Source organism: Bos grunniens, chromosome 26, assembly GCF_055505025.1.
Source record: "Bos grunniens cultivar Pamir isolate PY7600 chromosome 26, Bosgru_T2T1.0, whole genome shotgun sequence".
NCBI lineage: Eukaryota > Metazoa > Chordata > Mammalia > Artiodactyla > Bovidae > Bos > Bos grunniens.
The window spans coordinates 1889865-1904708 of NC_141190.1; positions in this window are offsets into that span (position 1 = coordinate 1889865).

The window sequence follows — 14844 nt, forward strand, 5'->3', positions numbered from 1 at the left end:
CTGTCCATCACCAACTCCCAGAGTTCAATCAGACTCACGTCCATCGAGTCAGTGATGCCATCCAGCCATCTCATCCTCTGTCATCCCCTTATCCTCCTGCCCCCAATCCCCCCCCCCCCACCCAGTCTCCTTGAAGTCCAAGGCACTGGATCTCCTTGCAGTCCAAGGGACTCTCAAGAGTCTTCTCCAACACCACAGTTCAAAAGCATCAATTCTTCAGCACTCAGCCTTCTTCACAGTCCAACTCTCACATGCATACATGACCACAGGAAAAACCATAGCCTTGACTAGACGAACCTTTGTTGGCAAAGTAATTTCTCTGCTTTTGAATATGCTAACTAGGTTGCTCATAACTTTCCTTCTAAGGACTAAGCGTCTTTTAATTTCATGGCTGCAGTCACCATCTGCAGTGATTTTGGAGCCCAGAAAAATAAAGTCTGACACTGTTTCCACTGTTTCCCCATCTATTTCCCATGAAGTGATGGGACTGTATGCCATGATCTTTGTTTTCTGAATGTTGAGCTTTAAGCCAACTTTTTCACTCTCCACTTTCACTTTCATCAAGAGGCTTTTGAGTTCCACTTCACTTTCTGCCATAAGGATGGTGTCATCTGCATATCTGAGGTTATTGATATTTCTCCCAGCAATCTTGATTCCAGCTTGTGTTTCTTCCAGTCCAACGTTTCTCATGATATATTCTCCATATAAGTTAAATAAGCAGGGTGACAATAAACAGCCTTGATGTACTCCTTTTCCTATTTGGAACCAGTCTGTTGTTCCATGTTCAGTTCTAACTGTTGCTTCCTGATCTGCATACAGATTTCTCAAGAGGCAGATCAGGTGGTCTGTTATTCCCATCTCTTTCAGAATTTCCCATAGTTTATTGTGATCCATACAGTCAAAGGCTTTAGCATAGTCAATAAAGCAGAAATAGATGTTTTTCTGGAACTCTCTTGCTTTTGCCATGATCCAGCGGATGTTGGCAATTTGATCTCTGGCTCCTCTGCCTTTTCTAAAACCAGGTTGAACATCTGAATGTTCACGGTTCATGTATTGCTGAAGCCTGGCTTGGAGAATTTTGAACATTACTTTACTAACATGTGAGATGAGTGCAATTGTGTGATACTTTGAGCATTCTTTGTCATGGCCTTTCCTTGGGATTGGAATGAAAACTGACCTTTTCCAGTCCTGTGTCCACTGCTGAGTTTTCCAAATTTGCTGGCATATTGAGTGCAGCACTTTCACAGCATCATCTTTCAGGATTTGAAATAGCTCAACTGGAATTCCATCACCTCCACTAGCTTTGTTTGTAGTGATTCTTTCTAAGGCCCACTTGACTTCACATTCCAGGATGTCTGGCTCTAGGTGAATGATCACACCATCGTGATTATCTGGGTCGTGAAGTTCTTTTTTGTACAGTTCTTCTCTATATTCCTGCCACCTCGTTTTAATATCTTCTGCTTCTGTTAGGTCCATATCATTTCTGTCCTTTATCGAGCCCATCTTTGCATGAAATGTTCCCTTGGTATCTCTACTTTTCTTGAGGAGATCTCTAATCTTTCCCATTTTGATGTTTTCTTCTATTTCTTTGCATTGATCGCTGAGAAAGGCTTTCTTATCTCTTCTTGCTCTTCTTTGGAACTCTGCATTCAGATGTTTATATCTTTCCTTTTCTTCTTTGCTTTTCACTTCTCTTCTTTTCACAGCTATTTGTAAGGCCTCCCCAGACAGCCATTTTGCTTTTTTGCATTTCTTTTCCATGGGGATGTTCTTAGTCCCTGTCTCCTGTACAATGTCACAAACCTCATTCCATAGTTCATCAGGCACTCTGTCTATCAGATCTAGGCCCTTAAATCTATTTCTGACTTCCACTGTATAATCATAAGGGATTTGATTTAGGTCATACCTGAATGGTCTAGTGGTTTTCCCTACTTTCTTCAATTTAAGTCTGAATTTGGCAATAAGGAGTTCGTGATATGAGCCACAGTCAGCTCCTAGTCTTGTTTTTGTTGACTGTATAGAGCTTCTCCATCTTTGGCTGCAAAGAATATAATCAGTCTCATATCGGTGTTGACCATCTGGTGATGTCCATGTGTAGAGTCTTCTCTTGTGTTGTTGGAAGAGGGTGTTTGTTACGACCAGTGCATTTTCTTGGCAAAACTCTATTAGTCTTTGGCCTGCTTCATTCTGTATTCCAAGGCCAAATTTGCCTGTTTCTCCTGGTGTTTCTTGACTTCCTACTTTTGCATTCCAGTCCCCTATGATGAAAAGAACATCTTTTTTTGGATGTTGTTTCTAAAAGTTCTTGTAGGTCTTCATAAAACCATTCAAGTTCAGCTTCTTCAGCATTACTGGTTGGGGCATTGACTTGGATTACTGTGATATTGAATGATTTGCCTTGGAAACGAACAGAGATCATTCTGTCATTTTTGAGATTGCATCCAAGTATTTCATTTCAGACTCTTTTGTTGACCATGATGGCTACTTCTTTTCTTCTGAGGGATTCCTGCCCGCAGTAGTGGATATAATGGTCATCTGAGTTCAGTTCACCCATTCCAGTCCATTTTAGTTCGCTGATTCCTAGAATGTCGACATTCACTCTTGCCATCTCTTGTTTGCCTACTTCCAGTTTGCCTTGATTCATGGACTGGACATTCCGTGTTCTTATGCAATATTGCTCTTTACAGCATTGGACCTTGCTTCTATCACCAGTCACATCCACAGCTGGGTATTTTTTTTTTTTGCTTTGACTCCATGCCTTCATTCTTTCTGGAGGTATTTCTGCACTGATCTCCAGTAGCATATTGGGCACCTATTGACAAGGGAAGTTCCTCCTTCAGTATCGTATCATTTTGCCTTTTCATACTGTTCAAGGGATTCTCAAGGCAAGAATACTAAAGGGGTTGCCATTCCCTTCTCCAGTGGACTTCATTCTGTCAGACCTCTCCACCATGACCCGCCCATCTTGGATGGCCCCACGGGCATGTCTTAGTTTCATTGAGTTAGACAAGGCTGTGGTCCTAGTGTGATTAGGTTGACTAGTTTTCTGTTAGTATGGTTTCAGTGTGTCTGCCCTCTGATGCCCTCTTGCAACACGTACCATCTTACTTGGGTTTCTCTTACCCTGGGCATGGGGTATCTCTTCACAGCTGCTCCAGCAAAGCACAGCCCCTGCTCCTTACCTTGGATGAGAGGTATCTCCTCACCACCGCCCTTCCTGACTTTCAACGTGGGATAGCTTCTCTAGGCCCTCCTGCACCCGCATAGCCACCACTAATGAATCCAAAGAATGTCTGGAGGTTGTAACGGCCTCACCAGACCTACTCCCATAATTTACATTTTAAGATAACAGAATTAGCCAGAAGGTTTAATCCAGAAACTCTCCTCAGGCAGGATACATTATTGTTATATAATCCTAAGGAATGTAGAGAAGGAAAAAAAGTTTGTCCTTTCTTCCCCCTTTAGAATTCCAGGCCCCTCTCTCCTTGGGGACCCCTAGACTCCTTATCAACCTGCCTAGGAAATGACTCTCTCAGGTATACATATATCTCATCTGGTCTCCTCTGTTGATTTTAGGCTTCCCTAAGTATTCCTCCTTAGAGAGAGACTATATTGGACAGCTATTTTAGTTGTAACCACTAATTTTTATAATCCTTGTTTTGTGGTCATAGGGCATTGGAGAAGGGAAACTTTCTATAATTTTATGATTAAATGTAGAGACATGGAATGTGATATTTACCTGTATTACTCTTATGGTTTAGCTCGTTTGTATTCTTTTTAAGTAAAATAAGAAGAATTGATGATTCTGGATTGATAAAAATGCACTTCTCCATTTGAGATATGCCCTGGTAAAGCCTTTTCCCTGGAATGACAGACTTTTATGGAGAGAATATTCTGGGCATATTTCACAATGAATACTCTTTCCCTACACCTGCTACAGCTATAGGATGGTCTCTCTTAGGTCTTTATAGTGATAACCTGGTGGGTTTCTTGGAGGCAAAGCTTGTAAAAGAATAGGGAACTTCCTAAAATTGCACTCCCTAGGAGTTTCTCTCTCACACACTAGTCTGCATTCAGCCTCCAGCAATTCATTAAAATTACTGTTTAAGTGCATTTACTAATTTATGTCTCTAGTGACTTCTCTTTTAGGAAAGGAGATCTTATCTCAGGTTCTCTAGATTCATCTGCCTTTCCAGGTTTTAGTGTGTTAGTTTATACTGCTACTTCAGTTTGTCAATGGATCCAGGAATAGCTGTGAGATGTATAAAATAAATGAGATGGACTTAAGGTAACTTTAGGTTTGGGTTTTGAGAAACTAGATAAAACTTTTACTGGAATGAAAAAAACTGGGACTGACAATCAGCATGGAGGGAATTCCAGGGGTGTGCTGCAGACATGTTAATTTGAGATGTCTGTTATACACTCATATAAAGATGTGTATGCAACTGAGTATATAAGTCTGAAATACAGGGAAGAGGATAAACTGGAAATATTAATTTAATAACCATAATTTAGAGATAGCATCAGAAAAAATCCATGGATGAATTATTTTATTAAATATTAATATTTAAATATTATTAAATAATATTTTATTAGATATTAAAATAAATTGCACCTTTCCCTTGAATGAAAATTAAAGAATTTCATCAAGGTAACAGAAATCATTTAGTATGTGGGATTCTATATTGTAAAAAAAAAAAAAAAAACAGAAAATTGTAAACCTCAAAGTATAGCTCAATGCTGGGTGAAAGGTTTCAGGAAGAATTTTCTTCCCTCTAGTGAGTATATGCTATCTATCTTCTTCCACAAAGAACATATTCCAGAGGACATCATTTCCACTCAATTATATTAGAATAGAAAGGGCAAACAGGGAATTGAAATGCATGCACTTTAGAAAAGGTACATAAAGCAGAGCGATATTTAACTTTAAAAGAGCAATTCTCATCTGTGGCACTAATGTTTATCCAATAATTTCCATTTTTACCACCTGCAAGACTGAGGTCACCTTATTTAAAAAGATTAGGAAATAAAGGATAATACAATATCAACAGACTAAGTATATCTGTTGAAACCAGAAGAGGAAACACAGGGAAATGCAAAAAGAACCTTAGAAGTCATTTTACTTCCACGCATTTTTTTTTTAATAGGATTCTTCTTTTACAAGAGTCCTTTGGTTTAGCTTGTATATCTGAATACTGTGTAAAGTAATTCTAAATTCTAGGAAGTTCAAGTTGCCATAATTTCTGACTTGGTTCTTTGATTTTTCTGCCATGTCTGGAATTATTTTGATGCTCTGGACCAGCTCTTTTCTTGCCTGTGTAATTGGATTATTATCCACAGTGGGTCTAGGTTGACTTTAGTGAGTTTAAGAACAGGGAAAAAGATTCTTTCTATGAAGAGCAGTCATAGAAGATGACATGTCCAGGATTTGAGGTCTGTGATGAATTAAAGAGCCAATGATCTGAAGAATTGTATAATAATAACAGGAAAGTCCAATTTTATGGGTACATACCCTTGTGCTCCCAGCACTGGAATCTTAAGTTACACAGATCGAATCAGTCCTGGATATTCACCAGCCCCCACCATTTCACTCACATTTCTGCAAAATCTATATAGAGTAAATATATAGTCAAAAGAGACAAAGAAGAAAATTGCAAAGACATGCACTTGGTTTATCTCTCTTCTGTCTAAATGGTTGTCTGTGAGAATAATTTTGGAGAATAATTATAATAGATTTATAGGATACCTAGTGCTGTGGTTCCAGAGAAGGCAATGGCACGCCACTCTAGTACTCTTGCCTGGAAAGTCCCATGGATGGGGGAGCCCGGTAGGCTGCAGTCCATGGCATCACTAAGAGTCAGCACAACTGAGCGGCTTCACTTTCACTTTTCACTTTCATACATTGGAGAAGGAAATGGCAACCCACTCCAGTGTTCTTGCCTGGAGAATCCCAGGGACGGGTGAGCCCGGTGGGCTGCCATCTATGGGGTTGCTCAGAGTCAGACACGACTGAAGCGACTTAGCAGCAACAGCAGCAGCAGCAGTGCTGTGGTTCAGAGCCATGCTCTATATAGACCCCAAATCTGTTTTATTCCTAATTTTATGTGTTGTGAATTTTTTTTGTCATTAGAAACTTCTCTTTTACTTATAGGTTGGTGATGATAAATTTTTAATTGATTTTACTATTATTTTTTTCAGGTAATAGAATGGCATAGTCTGCAGTTTTATATCACTCTGCCATGTCTATTCGTTTTTTCTCTTCCAATTTTCTGTGAAAATAATCGTTGCTGTAAAACTAACATTAGAAAATAAAAGTCCTTGAAACTGCAATACTGGAAAGTAAGGTCCTTTAGAAGACAGCATAGTGGCTTTAGATTCAGCCAGGTTTAAATCTCAGATTTTTCTAAATAATGACTGTGTTACTTTGGCAAGTAGCTGAAACTTCCTGAGGCCAAAATTCTTCAAAAAGTTTATAAAACAACCAAATGAACTGTGTATGCTATCTAGCACAGTGATCAATACATTGTGTGCATGCATGCTAAGTCGCTTCAGTTCTGTCCAACTCTGTGCAACCCTATGGAGTGTAGCCTGCCAGGCCCCTCTGTCCATGGGATTCTCCAGACAAGAATCCTGAAGTATACTGCCATGCCCTCCTAATCAAGACATTAGTTTTAAGAAAATAATATATAATTACTATGTAAATACATCATAATTAATTTTGCCATCGTTCCATCATTATTTTACCATGTGGATAATGAAATGGGATATTCAACTAGCTTTTAAGGTTTTAAAAGGACTTCAAACTAATACCAAACTGGAAATTGACATCTATTTTGATAACAATCAGCTTTCTATTCTATATGAGATACTTTTGCTACACTTCCTCACATCAGCTCAACTTCACCCATAATTACAGCTGCAGCTGCAGAGGACAAGTCTATCTAGGTTTTGCTAATATAGTAACTATGACAGTTGATGCATAGTTATCAATCAGTAGAATACTTTCTCTTCAATCTCCACTGTTAAGGAAAATTAATCTAATCCCTTTTTACATGAACAGGACAACAACAAACACTTACTGTCTTGCCCCAGGTTATGTGAAGTGTTATGATTTTGGTCACAATATGGTTTACAAGAGGATACCCTTATGTTAATCCATGCTAGTGATCTGGCAATCTCATACAGGATAGACATATGACCAAACTTGGGAGAAAATTACTACAGTAAGTTTAAAGTCCTGACTCATCAAAAAAATATTTAGAAATTTGAAAGTTTTGAAGTATTATCGATAAAGGACATGCTTAAAGGTAAAGAGCAAATGTTGCATATTGATGCTCTGCAAAGAAAGCATAGTGCTTAGTAGGTTTCTTTGGATTTGGGAGATATTAGATACTGTACTTGGGCATACTACTGAAAGCTACTAGATGATGCAGAAAGATACTAGTTTTGAATGGGAACTTGATCAAATCCAGAATGCAATATAAGCTGTTCTTGACTTAAAACATATTACTCATAATATCTAAATTACTCACTATCTTGTTACAGATATCCATGTTGGATATAGTAGCTTTGTGGATTTTTTGCCATGCCTCAAAAGGATTGCAGAGCAAGGCCATGTCATTTGTAACAGACAACTCCTTACAATTTGCAAAATAGTTCTCATAGTGAGTTACTGGATTCTAACTCAGAGAAGGCAACAACAGAGGATGAGATGTTTGGATGGCATCACTGACTCGATGTACATGAGTTTGAGTAAGCTTTGGGAGTTGATGACAAACAGGGAAGCCTGGCATGCTGCAGTCCATGGAATCACAAAGAGTCAGACATGACTGAGCAACTGAACTGAATTGAACTGAACTGAATAGCTTTCTGAAGTTCTGATTGTGTTAAATTTAACCAAAGCTGCATTTAAAATGTAAAGAAACATAACATACTGTAGAGTTTAATGGCATGCAGTCATAATAACATTGTTTACAAAGATGTTACATAACTATATAGTCTAGATTCTTCTTTTTTGGGGGCACTGAACCCTCTCCTTTTTCTATATCTGTATTCTCATAGGGAATTCTCAGTTACCATTTAATAGAAATGGAAAATATCTTGGACCTAGATAACAGGTTGGTTTGTCTGGTATGTTGATGTGAGCTAAAAATGCAATACTGTACAATGTATACCCTCTCATAAGTTACCTTAAATGATAGCATAAAAGGATGGATGTTTCCAAAGAGCATTTCTGTTAAAAGTTTATTTGTTCTTTCTCATTGTCTAAGGTAAAAATATACATGGACTCAGGCAGTGGTGAATGACCTAGTCATTAAATGGATGATTAGTTGGTCACAAGTATAAAATTGGCAAGATAAAAAACTCAATAACAAGGAAGTATACAAAAAGAAATATAGATAGACCTACACACGGGGGAGGGGGACACAACAAATGTAGATCTGGTATCTCCTACAAATCCCTACTGCCTAATATTTTACCATATATAATTTACTTAAATAATAGGTGGGCATAATGACACTCAGCCTGTCTCCTCCATTACTCCTTGTGCAAAAGCCCCATGAATGTATGGGTCATAGCGTGTATGCATTTATTTACTCAGTTATGTCCTTCCTACTCTTTGTGACCCCATGGTCTGTAGCCCACCATGCTCCTCTGTCCATTGGATTCTCCAGGCAAAAATACTGGAGTGGGTTGCAATTTTCTTCTCCAGGGGATCTTCCTAACCCAGGGATTGAACTCAGGTCTCCTGCATTGCAGGCTCATTCTTTACCATCTGAGCCACAAGGGAAGACCATGGGTCATGGCAGCAGGTAGGATTATGTAATGCCTGGCCCTAATAGAATCAGCACCTTCTCATTTAGAATGGTGTAGGTAATGCTGTGACTGGTTACTCTGTTAAGGGCAACTACCAATGGTGAGCCTTCAACTGGATACTGTAACTTGAGGAGACCATCCAACCTCATACTGAGAAGTTAGTTTCATTAGACTTATTTCACACTGGAGGCAACAGGCATTCCTCTTTTGGCAATTTCCATAACTTCTGTACCTCTATTTTTACTACTTCATAAGGATTTACAATGTTTTTTATTTGCCAACTTGGAATACCATATAACATCTTCCATACCTAGGGAGTCATTTTCTGATAAATGAGACATGACTATGAGTGAGTGATCATAGACTCTACCTATTATTCCATATCCTATGTCATCAGGAAAAACAAATGGCCAACAAAACAATATAGTGACCTATATTTGTCAGGGGGAAGGGATAGTTAGAGAGTTTGGAAAGCTCATGTATACACTGCTATATACAAAGTGGACAACCAACAAGAACTTACTGTATAGCATATGAAACTCTGTTCAATGTTATGTACCAACCTGTTTGGAAGGGGTTTTGGGGGAGAATGGCTGCATGTATATATATGGCTGAGTCCCTTTGCTCTTCACCTGAAACTACCCACAACATTGTTAATCAGCTATACCTCAATACAAAATAAAAAGTTTAAAGTTTGAAAAAAAAAAAAGTGATCTGTTGAGCGCAATGTTAAAATATCTTGGAAATAGCACCCACAATGTGGTACACTGCATGTACCAAACCAGTACCCGACATAACCAGTCTGTTTCCTTAGTGTCTAAAACAACAGTTAAAGGAACCAGAAGCTCAGAGTAAGTTTGGTTCTTCCTAGTATTGCTTCCAGAAACTTACTGGAGAATTTGTGCTTCCTACCTTGTGATTTTATGCCTTGCTGGATTAGAGACTCTGTGTCTCAGCAGGCGACAGATTTTTCCAACAGAGGACAGTGAGAGTTTCTTTAAACCTGGAGTTATTACTACTGCCTGGTTATTTTGAAGTCCTCATGTCAATGGGTCTGTGAGATAATCAAAACTAAGGCATACTTTTTATTTTGTATAGTGTCAAACTATATGTCTTCTTGAAAATGTTTGTGTCAAGAAGGCTTACAATATCAAATCAAAATAAAATATGTTACAGTTTCTATAATGAGATTTTAAACATCCACACAATAAAATAATCCCTTTGAAGACATAACACACAGTAAAAGTGTAACATATTACAACTAATGAAGTTGAAGTATGCATTTTATCACTGATAAAAGATAGCAATAGATGTAAGTGGTAGATTTAGTTAATTTAACACTAGTTACTTAAAATGACTTTTATCTTACTTAGAGCTTGTTATGTTGTTATTATTCATTTTGTGGATTCTGTGGATTGTACCAGCAAAATCTCTTGATATCTTAAAAATAAAAATGCAAATTAATGGCTTTTGTACATCTGACAGTAACTCCAGCAGAAAATACTTTTTGTATCTTTAAAACACACACACACACATACACATGATGAATTTCTTCAAATAATCCTTACCTTTTCTTCTTTGCAACTAGCATTAGGAATCAGGAATAGACTGTTAGATTAATTTCAGTTATGCAGTTAGTGAGTTTTCTGGTATGGAGTCTAAAACTGTGGAACAGAATGCCCTGCCCTCCCACCATTCCCCATGAGGAGGAATTCTGTATTAATCAGAAGACAAAGGGAACCATTCTAGGGACACAATGCCTTCATTTCCAAAGACGTGTAGCATGTTTGTGGAAAAAGTAAAGAACTTCCCTCAAGTGTATTTAAGATATATGCCAATGCTCCCTATATTAGGGTTCTCCAGAAAAACAGAACCAATAAGAATGTGCTTATGTGATTATGGAGGCTGAGAAGTCCCACAAGTTGTCCTTAAGCTGGAGAACCAGAAAAGCTAGTGGTTTAATTCAGTTTGAGTCTGAAAGCCTAAGAACTAGGGGAACTGATTGATATCTGCAGGTAGGAGAAGATAGACATCCCAGCTCAAACAGAGTAAATTTTCTCTTCATCCTTTTTGTTCTTTTTAGATCCTTAATAGATTGAATGATGCCCACCTACATTGGTGTGAGCATTCTTTTTTACTCAGTCTACCAGTTCAAATGCTAGTCTCTTCCAGATACACCCTCACAGACACACCAGAAATAGCATTTTACCTATTTGGGCATCGCTTAGTCCAGTCAAGTTGACACATAAAATTAAGCTTTTTAACTTTATGATACATAAAAATCCTCTCATTTTAATCATAGAAGGGAATGTCCTGTTACATTAGATCCTATCATGTACTTAAATCCTATCATGGAAACAATAACAGATAAGCAAATTGGAGTGAGTACTTCATTCTTATTTTTCCAAAATGTGTGATACCTGTATCTAGGTATCCATATTTAAGTTTCTCTTGAAGTGATATGACACAATGTGGTCTTTGTGGCACATAACATAAGTAAGACTGCTTTCTTTACATTCCACCATGAATTGTATTGAAGAGAGCAAATATTCCTTGCATAAGATAAACCTATGACAGCCATGCAAAGCAGATTTTCTTTGCCTACTCTTCTGACAATTCATTTGCAAGTTGACAAGTATATTTATTCTGGTGATATATAAAAGGATATGCTTTTCTTCTAAGATTTTATATTTAATTATACATTTATTGAGTCTTTTATTTCACTTGAAAGTCTATGGATAGATGCCATAAATCCTAATCAAATTAAAATTATGCCTCAGTGTAATTAAACCAGTTTGAAAATGGTTGCCTCTAGAGGACACTTTTGTGTAGTGGAAACAGTAATAAATAGTCTATTTCAAATATGAATTCCCCCAAAGAGGTGAATTACAATGATTTTGACAAAGCATTGTTTTATTCATAGGGCCTTCATCAATCACCTACCAAACAATTTATTGACAATTTAATAAGAATATTTAAGAGATGTTTAAGTAGAAATTATTAAATTATTTGTATACTTTTATGTGCACACTATGCTAATTTACAAGTTAGCTGAATGCCTAAGAAAAGAATGTATTTATAATTTAAACTCTGGCAGCTGCTTTTATTATAAGCCTTTCATCAGTGATCCATTTGTAGTGTACATAGATCAGGCTGATGTGTTAATGTCTCTTCTAATTAATTTTGGGGCAAATAAGTAATCAAATTTCCTGTTTAGACACTTCTCCCCCAAAGAAAGTGCATACACATTTAAATTTACCCACTGAAAAATCTTTCTAATGTAAAATTCACAATTAAATGCAAATATGCACAATTTTCTAACATAACTTTTTGTTTACACTTAATTTTCTACCCTGAAATTATTTTTTTTTTCATTTCTATTGTCTGTAGATTATAAGATAAAGTCAAGCATGTATCTGCTGATACTTTTAAAGTTGACATGTCTTTATACTTAGAAATGTCTCTTAATAGTAGGCTTTCCTGGTGGTTAAGATGGTAAAGAATCTACTTGCCATGCAGGAGACCTGTGTTTGATCCCTGGATTGGGAAGATGCTCTGGAGAAGGAAATGGCAACCCACTACAGTATTCTTGCCTGGAGAACTCCATGGACAAAGGAGCCTGGCAGGCTACAGTCCATGGGGTCTCAAAGAGTCGAATATGACAGCAACTATCACTCATCTTCTCAAATAAAATCTGAGCTTACCGAATATATTTGCCATTCCTTAATTTCCCTGTAGTTATCTGTATATTAAAATGATAGCTATTATATATTAGATAATAAATATATATTGAATTATTCCAACAGTAAATGTGAAAAACTGAATTATTTATTTGCTCAATCTCAAAATTCATTGAAAGTAGCTTAAAAGTTTTCCCCATCAGTTCAGTTTGGTTTAGTTCAGTCACTCAGTCATGTCCAACTCTTTGCTACCCCCATGAATTGCAGCACACCAGGCCTCCCTGTCCATCACCAACTCCTGGAGTTCACCCAAACTCATGTCCATCAAGTCGGTAATGCCATCCAGCCATCTCATCCTCTGTCTTCCCCTTCTCCTCTTGCCTCCAATTCCTCCCAGCATCAGACTCTTTTCAAATGAGTCAACTCTTCACATAAGGTGGCCAAAGTATTGGAGTTTCAGCTTTAGCATCATTCCTTCCAAAGAACACCCAAGACTGATTTCCTTTAGAATGGACTGGTTGGATCTCCTTGCAGTCCAAGGGACTGTCAAAAGTCTTCTCCAACACCACAGTTCAAAAGCATCAATTCTTCAACATTCAGCTTTCTTCACAGTCCAACTCTCACATCCATATATTACTACTGGAAAAATCATAGCCTTGACTAGATGGACCTTTGTTGGCAAAGTAATATCTCTGCTTTTGAATATGCTATCTAGGTTGGTCATAACTTTCCTTCCAAGGACTAAGCGTCTTTTAATTTCATGGCTGCAGTCACCATCTGCAGTGATTTTGGAGCCCAAAAAAATAAAGTCTGACAATTTCCACTGTTTTTCATCTATTCTCCATGAAGTGATGGGACCAGATCAGCTGCCAAAAAGCAAACTATAGAAGAAAAGGAAAAAAAGACAAGTTTATCAACTCTGAATCAATATTTATTTTATTATTTTGTTTTTAATCAGCAAGCATTAACCCAAATGCATTAAAAAATTACTTGGACAAGCCCCACCTATTATTTTGGCTTAATATATTTATGCTATTCTAAATACATGAATAATTTATGTAGTTTTAAAAGATAGCTTTGTACCACAATGGAAACTCTGAGAAGTATCTCACTCTTGCCTTACTCTTTTTTCCCTATTGCTCCACCACTCACCATTTGTCTGCAGGTAGTCAATCTCATTAATTTCTGATTTATTCTTCCTATCTTAGTGTGTGTCTACATATGCATGTGTTTTCCCTCCTTGTTTGTGCAAAAAGAGCATTGTAGGGATACTCCTTTCCCTTTGCGCATTTTACTTAGCAATGCAGCCAGTAAATGATAAAATCTTTTCTTTACAGCAGCATGGTACTCCATTGTATGGGTGTACCAAATCTTCTTCAGCTACTCTTCTACATTTGAACATTTAAGGTATCACAATGGGTTGAAATTACAAACTTTACTACTATGAATACAATTGTGCAGATGTTGTTATATTATCAGAGTTTCATCTTCATGGTAAATTTCTAGATGGGGATCAGAAGCTAAGTCAATATGTATATTTACTGAATAATGCAAAATGTCCCTTAAAGGGTTTTAAAATTTCTACTGCTACCTGAAATATATGAGAGTGTTTTTTTCCCCTCAGCCTCAACAACAGTTTTTTTTAATCATTTTTAATTTAATTAGAGTTAATTTACAATGATGTGTTAGTTTCAGAGATATAGCAAAGTGATTCATTTATATATTCTTTTTCATATATATATATATATTCTTTTTCATTCTTCATATTTTTTCAATTATAGGTTATTATAAGATATTAAATACAGTATCCTGTGCTATACAGTGTATCCTTATTGTTTATTTTGTATATAGTAGAGTATATACTTTAATCCCCCAATTCTAGCTTTTCTCCTCCCTCTCCTGGCTATCTCCTTTGGTAACCATAAGTTTGTTTTCAATGTCTGTGAGTCTTATTTTGTAAATAACTTCATTTGTATGTTTGTTTGTTTTTTAAGATTCCACAAATAACTGATATCATAGGATATTTGCCTTTCTATCTCTGGCTTCACTTAATATGATTATCTCTAGGTCTGTCCATGTTGCTGCAAAAGTCATTATTTCATTTTTTTGTGGCTGAAAAATGTTTCATTGTCTATATACATACCACATCTTTATCCATTCTTCTGTTGGTGGACATTTAGATTGCTTACATGTCTCGGCTATTGTAATAGTCTTGCTATGAATATTGGGGTGCATGTATTTTTTTCAAATTGGCATTTCCTACAGATATATTCCCAGGAGTGAGTTTGCTGGATCATATGGAGATTCTATTTTCAGTTTTTTTTTGAGGAGCCTCCATACTGTTCTC